Here is a 12,216-nt window from a genome sequence, read left to right on the forward strand (position 1 = left end):
TCCTAATTCAGGTGGTTTTGGCATTCTCTATCATCACTCCAGTGGACCTCCAGTGGACAAGTAAATCCCTTCTTGTTGTATGTCACACTACCTCTCATCTGGCTGTTTTAAAACTAGCTGCCCCTATCAAGTTCCAAATATTGATTGGTATTGCTTGCAGTACAAATGAGAGATGGATGGAAGTCCTTTCAGAGACTTACGATAAGTCAAATTTACATTTTTAGCTTAAATTCTGAAGTTTGATATTTTCAGGCATGCCTGTGACCCATGAATGAAAGAAAAAAAAAATACTGCAAGCAAAGGAATTATAGTTTATTTAGTTCTGGACTACAATCATATTGACATACACAACAATTGATCCCATCATGCAGTAATTATACTGTTTTAGCTCGCTTATAAGGACAGAAATAATTGAACAAACAGAAGAAAAATTAGACTAGGGTTATTCTAGAGTCCCTTCATCAGATATTCTGTTTAAAAATCCCTTTACATCAAAACTTTTAAAATAATATTTTTATTTACAGAATACCTTGCCCCATTAATGCTATCAGCATTTTACAAAAAATGAAATATGGTTGCAACCCATGGTTGCATCAAGGAATCAAGGACAAATAAAGACAAGGTGGTAGAGGAAGAAAGGAGAACAACCTCACCAATTTCCTTCCAAATGACCATGTTGTGATTCTCCTGCCAGATTTAGCAAGCTGACCTATTTCTGACTGTTACATTGTTAAAGCCTATCATTCATTGACAAAATTCCAAATATCTATAAATACAAATGTTTGACAATCCCTGGTATAAATTTTAGCAAAAAATTAAAATTTGCTAAAACATAACTTAACAAAAAACATTCACTGGTCCTTTAATCAGAGTTAAGAATATGGCTGAATTCTATTTCCTTTAGAAAATATATCAACAAGAAAATGGCAATAAAAAAATTACAGGTTATGAGTTTCATAGGAATACCACATAATCACATTTATGCAAATACTTTAACCATGATTTCTTGAAAAACAAGAGTGACCTAGTAAATTTCATTCAGAAGTGGGATTTATAATAAATTGTTCAATTCCCATTTTCTCAATTTTCCCCCACAATCTTTTGTAGGATTTTAAAAAATCCAGGAATAAATTAGGATCCTGAATTTGACATAAATCATGGCTAAAATGAAGCAGCAATCATAAGCCACCAAATATAGTTTCAAATTCTTTCCTTTTACAAAAATAAACTCAGATTTTCTTGAGGCAGATTTACATAACCATATTATAGCTTGTAGTTGCATGTGAACTAGGATATTGTGAAATCCATAAATGGATATAATAGATATAAAAAGTCCGCACACACCTGTTGAAATATTTTTTAAAAATCAGATCAAGTTAAATCACTTCAGAATTCTTTCCACCTTTACTGTAACATAAGCTGTAGAATTCAATTGAAAAACAATTGAAATCTTTTAGGGGGAAATAATTAAAACATACAATAATGTGGTTGCATAAGTATGCACACCCATAAACTAATATTTTGTTGAAACACCTTTTGACAGGATTTAGTCTTTTGGGGTAGGAGCTCATCAGTATGGCACATCTTGCCTTGGGAATCTGCCCACTCTTCCTTGTAAAAGCACTCCAAATCTGCCAGATTGGGAGGAGATTTCCATACACAACCTGTTCAGGTTACCCTATAGATTTTCAGTTGGATTCAGATCCAGGTTCTGGCAGGGCCAGAGCATTGGGGAACTCTACCTGAGGATTGGAAAAGAACTGATGTGCTTCCCATCTTCAAAAAAAGGGGGGGGAACAGACCCAGGAAACTACAGACCATCAGCCTAAAATCAGTAACTGGGAAGATATTGGAAAAAATAATAAAAAACAGATCTGTGAATATCTAGAAACAAAATTGTAATTAGAAGCCAACACAGGTTTGCTAAAAACAGATCATGCTACACTCATCGCGTCCGCAGATAATCGCCCGGCTGCCTTGTTCAGGGTGACTCGCTCCCTATTAAACCAAGAGGTGAGGGAGGAACCCTTGCAGGGTCGAGCCGAGGAATTTGGTCAATATCTGCTGGATAAAATCGCTCGGATTCGAACTGGTCTGGACTCCAACTGGGCTGAGATGGAAGAACAAGACATGGACAGTCTTGTCGACGTCATCTGGGAAGAATTTGATCCTGTAACTCCTAAGGAAGTGGACAGGATTATGAGAAGGTTGAGCTCCTCCACATGCTTACTGGACCCGTGCCCTTCCTGGCTGGCCTATACAGCTCGAGAGGCGACACGAGGCTGGTTCCTAGCGGTCATCTCTGCTTCTCTGAGTGAGGGTCACTTCCCCACCGCCTTGAAGGAGGCGGTGGTGAGACCTCTCCTCAAGAAGCCCACCTTGGACCCATCCTCTTTGAATAACTTTCGTCCAGTCTCCAATCTTCGCTTCCTTGCGAAGGTTGTTGAGAGCGTGGTGGCGCACCAACTTCCTCAGATCCTGGATGAAGCGGTTTATCTAGACCCGTACCAATCGGGTTTCAGGCCGGGCTACAGCACGGAGACGGCATTGGTCGCTCTGATGAATGATCTCTGGAGAGCCCGGGACAGGGGCCATTCCTCTGTCCTAGTCTTATTAGACCTCTCGGCGGCTTTCGATACCATCGACCATGGTATCTTGCTGCGACGCCTCAGGGGACTGGGAGTGGGAGGCACGGTTCTACGTTGGTTCTCCTCCTTTCTCCAGGGTCGCTCGCAGTCGGTGCTGACAGGGGGACAGAGGTCGACCCCGAGGCCTCTCGCTTGCGGAGTCCCTCAGGGGTCGGTCCTCTCGCCTCTCCTGTTCAACATCTACATGAAACCGCTGGGTGAGATCATTCGCAGTTTTGGAGTAGGGTACCATCAGTATGCTGATGACACCCAGCTTTTTATCTCAACTCCTAACAATATCAGTGATGCCCTAGACGTGATGTCCCGCTGCCTGAAAGCGGTCCGGGAATGGATGGGGAGAAACAGGCTTCAACTGAACCCGGACAAGACTGAATGGCTGTACGTACCGGCAAGCCAGGAGAGTCAGAACGTCCCACTGCTTAACATTGGGGACAAGTTACTTCCCCCTGCTGATAGGGCCCGCAACCTGGGTGTCCTCCTAGACTCGCAGCTCTCCCTGGAAGACCACATTGGAGCTGTGACCAAGGGGGCCTTCTCCCGGGTTCGACTAGTTCGCCAACTACGGCCTTATCTAGACCTGGATTCCTTACGTACAGTCACCCATGCCCTTGTGACATCTCGCCTAGACTATTGTAACGCTCTCTACATGGGGCTGCCCTTGAGATCCACTCGGAAGCTTCAACTGGTGCAAAGTGCGGCGGCGCGGACACTCTTGGGAGCCTCCCGATACTCCCATATCACACCTCTCCTCCGTGCGCTGCACTGGCTTCCGGTTGCCTTCCGTGTGAAGTTCAAGGTGCTAACAATGACATTCAAAGCCCTACATGGCATGGGTCCGGACTACCTACGGGAGCACCTTCTGCCGATGTCAGCACCCCACCGTCCTGTGCGCTCCCACAGAGAGGGCCTCCTCAGGGTGCCACCGCTCAAGGAATGTCGGCTGGTGGCCCCCAGGGGGAGGGCATTCTCAGTGGGTGCGCCAGCCCTCTGGAACACCTTACCTACCGAAATCCGGATGGCCCCTGACCTCCGTACCTTCCGTCGCGACTTAAAAACTTTTTTGTTCCAGCAGGCTGGCCTGGCATGATAGCGTTAATTGGGGTCCCAGTTTGTGTTCATTAGTGTTTCTTATTATTTTATTGTTCGGTCTGTATACCTTCCCTTCCTCTGTACACCGCCCCGAGTCCCTCGGGAGAAGGGCGGTTTATAAAAACTAATAAATAAATAAATAAATAAATAAATAAATAATCTTATTTCATCCTTTAACAAAGTGACTAAATTAGTAGACCAGCAAAATGCTGTGGACATAGTATATTTAGACTTCAGTAAGGCATGTGACAAAGTAGACCACAACCTACTTCTTGGTAAGCTAGAAAAATGTGTGATAGACAGCACCACCACCAGATGGATTTGTAACTGGCTGACAAAGCATACTCAATGAGTCGTCCTTAATGGTACTACATCTACATGAGGGGAAGTAAGTAGTTGGGTACCACAAGGTTCTATCTTAAGCCCAGTACTCTTCAATATCTTCATAAATGACTTAGATGAGATAATAGTAGGAGGACTCATCAAATTTGCAGATGACACTAAGCTGGCAGGAATAGCCAACACCCTAGAAGACAAGTTCAGGGTCCAAATGGATCTTGACAGACTTGAATAAAAAAACCAAAGCTACAAATACCAATCAGATGAAACCTGGCTCAAAAACAGTAACTGAGAGGGACCTTGGAGTTCTACTGGACAATTACTTAAATATGAGCCAGCAGCAGCAAAAAAAACAAGCTAAAAAATCTTGGTTATATTTATTTATTTATTCTGGGGCTTGAAGGGTGGGAGGTCCCCCGAAGCCCGGAGATACTCTGGATCGGGAGGACTTCTTTGCTATAAGCAGAACAAGACGCTGAATCCACTCCTGCTGGGTTTGATTGTTATCTTGAGTAACTGAAGCAGGCAGAGCGGATGCGGGAGCTGTATAAATAGCAAGTATAAGACTTTAACTCTGGAACTTCAACTTTTTTCCTGTTTCAACGATGGTTTTAAAAAAGAAGGGGAAGATGGCGCCTGAATGATTTTTTTTGTAACAAGAATTGAAAGTGTTTGGTTGGTGTTTTTTTCTCAAAGTGAAAGTGATTGTTTGGATATTGAGGAATATGCAAAGTGGATTCTCAAAACTTTAAAAGATTTTGTTAAACTTTGGAGCTGTTTAAAAGTGATTATAAGACTTGGATATTTAATAGTTAAACTACAATAGCAAGTGGGGCAGAAAAGTGAAAGTGTGTAACGAAAGTTAATTAGGTGTTAAAATGGCTTCCAAACCGCCTAGAATTCCGGTTTCTAAATGTCCGGGGGCATTGCCTGTTCAGCAATCTGGAATTCAATCTTTGATGTCATCTTCTGCAGCTGCTGCACCTGTATTGACTTTAAAAGATTTACAAGATTCTTTAAAAGATGCTTTAAAACTTCAGTCTGAAAAAGTATCTGAGCAGGTGGCAGAACTTATTGAAGAGAAAAATAAGGAAATATGGGAGGATATTCTGTTGGCATTTCAGGGGCTCTCAGGTTGTATGGAGAGTCTGGATGAACGTGTGGAAGAAGTGAAACAAAATAATCTGATGCTGGAGGCTAAAATGTGTTAAGTTGAGAATAAAATGGATAAAATTGATGATGTAGTGATGATACAATATAGAGACATGGAGTTTGCCGAGGATAAGAGGTTTAAAAGAAAATCCACAGGAAAATCTGGAGGAGATGTTGGTGGATGCTCTGGCGCCTATTTTGGGAATTCAACCGGAAGATATTTTTGTGGAGATAGATAAAGTATTCCGTGTTAATTCTTGGATTGCTAGGCAAAGGAAACTGCCAAGAGATGTGGTTGTGTATTTTACAAAGAGAAAGATCAGAAATGAGATCATTCAAGCTTTTTACAATAATAGATTTAAAGTGGCTAATCAAGAGGTTTTGATTCTGAAAGAGATTCCCCCAAGAATTTTGAGAAAAAGGAAAGATTTTGTTTTTCTGGCAGATGAATTAAAAAAACAACAGCTTCAGTTCAGATGGGAGATACCAATGGGGATTGTGGTGAATTATGCTGGAGTAAGATATCGTCTTAATACAGTCCTGAAGGCATGTGAATTTTATTCTAATGTATTGAAAGCAGGTTCACTGCCATCTTCAGAAGTTAAAAGAGGAAAAGAAGAAGGAGAGCGACAGTTACAAGAAATACAGCAAATTTCGCAAACCGTGCAACCCCTGGTTTTATTAGACGAATCTAAGACTCAAAGAGTGACACGGGCTGCATCTAGATGTAAGGAACAACAACAACAACAACAGAAACAGTGTTCTATAACTACAAGTCAGGAATCTACTTCTAGTGAAGCAGTGGGAGGAACTAGACCAAAGAGGCAGATGCTTGTGGATTTGCAAGAAACGCTCCGAAAGCTTCAAATCGCAAAAGATGGCGACAAAGTTTCTAACTTGGAATGTTAATGAATTAAATTCACCACAAAAGAGAAAGAAAGTATTTCAGTATTTGAAACAATTTAAAAATGATGTTATATGTTTGCAAGAAACGCATATTCACGCATCTGATCAAAAATATTTGATAAATTCTAGACTGGGTATACAAATTATTGCATCTGCTCCAGAGAAGAAAAATGGAGTAGTTATTTATGTAAAGAAAGACTTAACAGCTAATTTAATTGAAGCAGATAAACAAGGAAGATATATTATAATTGAACTATTAATAGAAGGGAAGAAAACACTTTTAATTGGACTATATGCACCTAATCAACAGCAAGGAGAATTTTATAAACTGTTACATAACAAAATAATTCAATGGGATTATAAATCGTGTATTTTAATGGGAGATTGGAATGGAGTGCTGGATACTCAGAAAGATAAAAAAGGATCTTTTAAAAATACTCCAAGCCACGCTAGATTGCCAAAATCTTTTTTTGATTTGAAAGATGACTTGGAATTGAGAGATGTCTGGAGAGAACGAAATTTGGAAGAAAAGGATTTAACTTTTTTTTCTGATAGACATCAATCTTTTTCTAGGATTGATTTTGTATTAACTACTAATGATTTCTTTTCTAGGATTAAGAAGATTAAGATATGCCCAAGAACTCTATCAGATCATAGTCCAGTTTGGATGGAATTGGACAAGGGCAAGGGGGATAGAAGATCATGGAGGTTAAATGAAAATTTGTTTAGATATGAAGAAAATGTGGTAGAATGTAAAAAGCATATGCGAGAATTTTTTACTATGAATATGCATAAGGGTACTCCCATTGAAATGGTCTGGGATGCAAGTAAAGGTTATATGAGAGGAGTGTTAATATATTTGAATAATAAACATAGATATAGATTGGAATATAAGCGTAAAGAAATAGAGGAGGAAATAAAGTTGAAAGAGAAAGCTCTTATTTTGAACCCATTTGATAAGAGGTTGAAAGAAGTAATTAATTTGCTAACAGGACAGTTTGATATGTTAATGGCAGATCAAGTAGCAACTAATTTATGATATGCCAAACATAATACTTTTAACAATGCTAATATGCTGGGTAGGTGGTTAGCTTATTTATTAAGGAAAAACAAAGATCACGTAATATTGATAAGATAGAATATAAGGGTAAAGAGATGTTTCAGCAAAATCTTATTAAAAAAGCTTTTGTTGAATTTTATTCTAAATTATATGCTAGGGATATAAAGCAAGGTTTAGATATGGATAGTTATTTACAAGATGTGAATATCCCAATACTTACACAAGAGCAATGGGAAGGGATGAATCAATTGATAACTGCTGAACAAATTATTTTAGCAATTAAACAATTAAAAGTGGGTAAGGCACCCAGTACAGATGGTTTAACAGCTATTTATTATAAAAAATTACAATCAGAAATGGTGGAGCCTTTAAAAGAATTATTTAGAACAATTCAATCTGGAGGAGAAGTGCCTCCATCGTGGAAAACAGCATTTATAACTTTGATTCCGAAGGAAGATCAAGATCTTGTTCAACTTAAAAATTATAGGCCTATATCGCTTTTAAATAATGATTATAAAATATTTGCAAAGATTTTAGCAAATAGATTAATGAAGGTTATGCAGCAAATGATTTACTCTGATTAAACAGGATTTATAAGTGGTAGGCAAATTAAAAATAATGTGAGACATATTGTAAATTTATTAGAATATTTGGAAAGAAATAATCAAGTCCCTGCAGTGCTGAGTTTTTTGGATGCTGAAAAAGCATTTGATCAATTGAATTGGCCATTTTTATTTAAAGTTTTGGAGAAGATGGAGTCTGGTGATAAGTTTTTACAACCTATTAGGGCAATATATCAAAAACAAACAGCTCAAATAATAAACAATGGTAGTTTAACAGAAGCTTGTAAAATTGAAAAGGGTACAAGACAGGGTTGTCCGCTGTCGCCATTATTGTTTGTTTTAACATTGGAAATATTGTTGATCAAGATACGTGATTCAAAGAAAATAAAGGGAATTAAAATTAAAGATCAAGATTATAGATTGAAAGCGTTTGCGGATGACTTGGTCATTACATTAATCCAACCAACTCAATCGGTTGTAGATTTAATGGAAATAATTTTACAATATGGACAAGTTTCTGGATTTAAGGTAAATAGGCAAAAAACTAAAATATTGTCTAAAAATATGACTACAGAACAAAAGGAAGTTTTAGGAAAACTAACGGGATTTGAAATAGTTAAGAAGATTAAATACTTGGGGGTATATCTTTCAGTTTCAAATGCAAAATTATACAAAAATAATTATGAATTGTTATGGTTAAAAATACAAAAAGAACTAGATAGTTGGAAAAAATTACAACTGTCCTTATTGGGAAGAATTGCAGCTGTGAAAATGAATTTTTTACCTAAATTTTTATTCTTGTTTCAAATGATACCTATACTTAAAAAAGACTCAAATTTGGAGGAATGGCAGAGAGGTATTAATAAATTTATTTGGGCAGGGAAGAGACTGAGAGTTAAACTTAAGATAATGCAAGATGTACGTGAAAGAGGTGGTCTTAAAATGCCCAATTTTAAATTATACTACGAGGCTGCAGCATTATCATCAATTAGTAATTGGTTTAACTTAACACAAGGGAGATTATTGAATATTGAAGGATATGATTTGTTATATGGTTGGCATGCTTATTTACTGTATGACAAAAAAGTGGATAATGTTTTTAAGACACATATATTAAGATATGCCCTGTTGCGAGTTTGGAAAAAAATATCGTTATAAGTTGAATTTTAAAATTCAAATTTGGGCAATACGTAAACATGCGATAGAAAATATAAATGTGGGATTTAAGCATGATGTGATTACATATAAAGAAATTCTTAGATTGGAAAGAAATGTATGGCAATTAAAGCCATTTAATATTTTAAAAGAAGAAGATAGTACAAACTTGGTTTCAGTATGGGCAGTTACAAGCTAGATGGAAACAGGATCAAAAAATTGGTATTTCCATAGTAGATGAAAATTTGGGTAAACAAATTAGAGATCAAAGTCCTGCACATATAAGAAAGATATATAATGCATTGATAGAAATAGACTCAGAAACGGAACTTGTTAAAGATTGTATGATAAAATGGGCCCAGAATATTCAAGAATCAATAACGATGGATACTTGGGAAACAATCTGGGTCAGAAATGTAAAATTTACACAGGCACGAAATTTAAGAGAGAATTTTTATAAGATGTTTTATAGATGGCATTTAGATCCTAAGAAATTGGCATGTATGTATCCAAATTATCAGCTTAAATGCTGGAGGTGTGGTTGTGATGATGCAACGTATTATCATATATGGTGGGCTTGTAAAAAAGTTAAAGCTTTTTGGATTAAAATTTGGTGGAATATGCAGAAGATATTTAAGAAAAAGATAAAGTTTTCTCCACAATTATTTTTGCTGGGTATTACTATAGACTGTACTGCTATAGAAACTAAATTGATGTTGAATTTAATAATGGCGGCAATACTTTTGGTAGCGCAATATTGGAAGAAGGAGGATTTGCCTACTATAGAAGAATGGACTTTAAAAGTTTTGAACCTGGCAGAAATGGCAAAAATTTCAGCGTATTTGAAAGACCATTCGCAACAAAGATATATCTTGGAATGGAGAAGATGGATTGATTACATTCAGAATAAATATGGGACTAAAAAGTTTCATTTAGCATTTGAATAAGTATTAGATTTATAAGATTTATTATTATTTAGTTATTTTTAAGGAGAGTTAAAGTGCGATAGGATTTAAAGTGTTATTATAGTTAGCATATTATAGTTTAAGATTGTTAGGGTCAATACCCTGTATTATGCTCTGGGAAGTCGGGGGGGAGGGGGAGGAGGGGAAATTGGGTGGGGGTGGGGGAGGGATGGGTTTTATGTTTAAAATTTATCTGTAAAACTCTTTAATAAATAATAATAATAATAATCTTCGTTGTATAAACAGAGACACAGAATCAAAATCACATGAAGTATTAGTACCACTTTATGAAACCTCAATTAAGACCACGCCTGGAATACTGCATCCAGTTTTGGTCATCACATTACAAAAAAAATTAGACTTTGGAAAAAGTGCAGATAAGAGCAACTAAGATGATTAAAGGCCTGGAGACTAAAACATATGAAGAATGGATATGGCTAGTCTAGAGAAAAGAAAGACTAGGGGTGACATGATAGCAATAATTGCAGTATTTGAGGGATTGCCAAAAAGAAGAAGGGGTCAACTTATTTTCCACAGCATCAGAAGGCAAGACAAAAATACAATGGATAGAAACTAATCAAGGAGACAAGCAACCTGGAATTAAGGAGAAACTTCCTAACAGTGAGAAAAATAACCAGAGGATCAGCTTGCCTTCAGAGGTTGTGGTTGCTTTATCACTGGAGGTTTTTAACAAGAGACTGGACAATCACTTGCTTGAAATTGTAGTGTCTCCTGCTTGAGTAGGGGGTTGGATAGAAGACTTCCAAGGTCCCTTCCAGCTCTATTTTGCTTTGTAAGCTACCGTATTTGCAGACCATGGCTTTTGCTGCAAGAAGCAACTGAGTAATGTCAGACAAATTCTACTACCACAACAGAACTTATATAGGCTGATCAGAGTCACTTTAATTGATGGCAAGTGTGTATTAATTACTATTTAACATCAGTTTGAGTATGATTGGTTAATTCTGCACACAGCCACCTTCCTACTTAAAAGACGGTGTCCATTTTTTTGTTATCTTTCCAGTTTGTTTTTCAGTTGAATTGTATAGCTTATATATTATATTAAAGGTAGAGAAAAAACTGAAGTTATTTAATCTGTCTTAATTTTTATAAACATTTCATAAACCTGGCATTTTAACAGGGGTGTGAAGATGTTTTATATCCACTATCTCTTATATCCTCAAATTTAAAGATGGTAGATACCCTCTAAGATGACTTGAGAATTGAGTACTGAGTTGCAGCATATTCTAAAGTGAATCTACATAACATCATCACCACTTCTATAATGAAGTAAATGGTGGAGGAGAAGCAGCAGCAGTGGGCATAATAGTAGTTCCCAAATGCCTGTCTGGATTAAAATGTTTTAAAGACCTGAAAAGGCTGAAGACTATGACTCTAACATTGATGATCATGAAATCATTTTCCCTTTATGAAAAAAAAAGATGTTTAGAAACAAGTCAAAGATGGCTTGTTCATTTCTTCTAAGTACAACCACTTCTGCTGACTAAAGAACAAGCATTAAATGAAATCTTGCACCAAAAATACTATCTCGTGGATTCTACAAAATGTGTATCAATTTGTAGGGGGAGTAGAAGGAAAAAATATATTTTCACACTATTTTAACTACACTGTGAGTTTCTTTCATTATGCTCTTGGGTTAACACTGTGATGATTGCCAGTCTCTCAGTTTATTGTTGTTGTTAACAACAGGTCCATGAGGAGGATGTTCTGGGAGCCAAAGTCTTCCCCACACTTCCTTGAAGTTTGTGTGCGTGTATATGTGTGAATGTGAGGGTGAAACATGAAAGTAACCCCCTTTCCTCAATGCATTTGTGAAGGTGAAACATACTGTATGTTTTAATCAAGGCTTTATTAAATCACAGTATTTCTCCTGCATTTGCTAATCTGCAACTTCTATAATAAGAATGCAATTACAATGGCTTTTAATTAAGTAGACTTTAATGATTCCCATTCCTATTCAAGATCAAAACCCAGGAACACAATATCCCCTATTCCTAAATAAATGTCCTATTATTTACATGTTGACAAACAGCAATGAAACATTTTGAAGAAATGGAAGGTATGCAATTACAATTCTAGTCATTAGTTTCCAAAACAATTTTTCCATGTTTTTTTATTTTCTGTGAAAAAGTTATAAAAAATATAATGCAAAACTGATGTAAAAGAACCATTACTCTCTCTTGCTGTATGCCAAGTTTCTTTTTCTTCAGTCATTGCTTTTCTCTTCATTTTACTGTTTCTCACTATTAAAATGTGAGCTGCCCAGAATTGTCTGAGAGTTACATGGCCTCTAAAACTAATAAAATAAAATAAATATG

The sequence above is a fragment of the Vipera ursinii genome (assembly GCF_947247035.1).
Source record: "Vipera ursinii genome assembly, chromosome: 7".
In the NCBI taxonomy this organism is placed as follows: Eukaryota; Metazoa; Chordata; class Lepidosauria; order Squamata; family Viperidae; genus Vipera; species Vipera ursinii.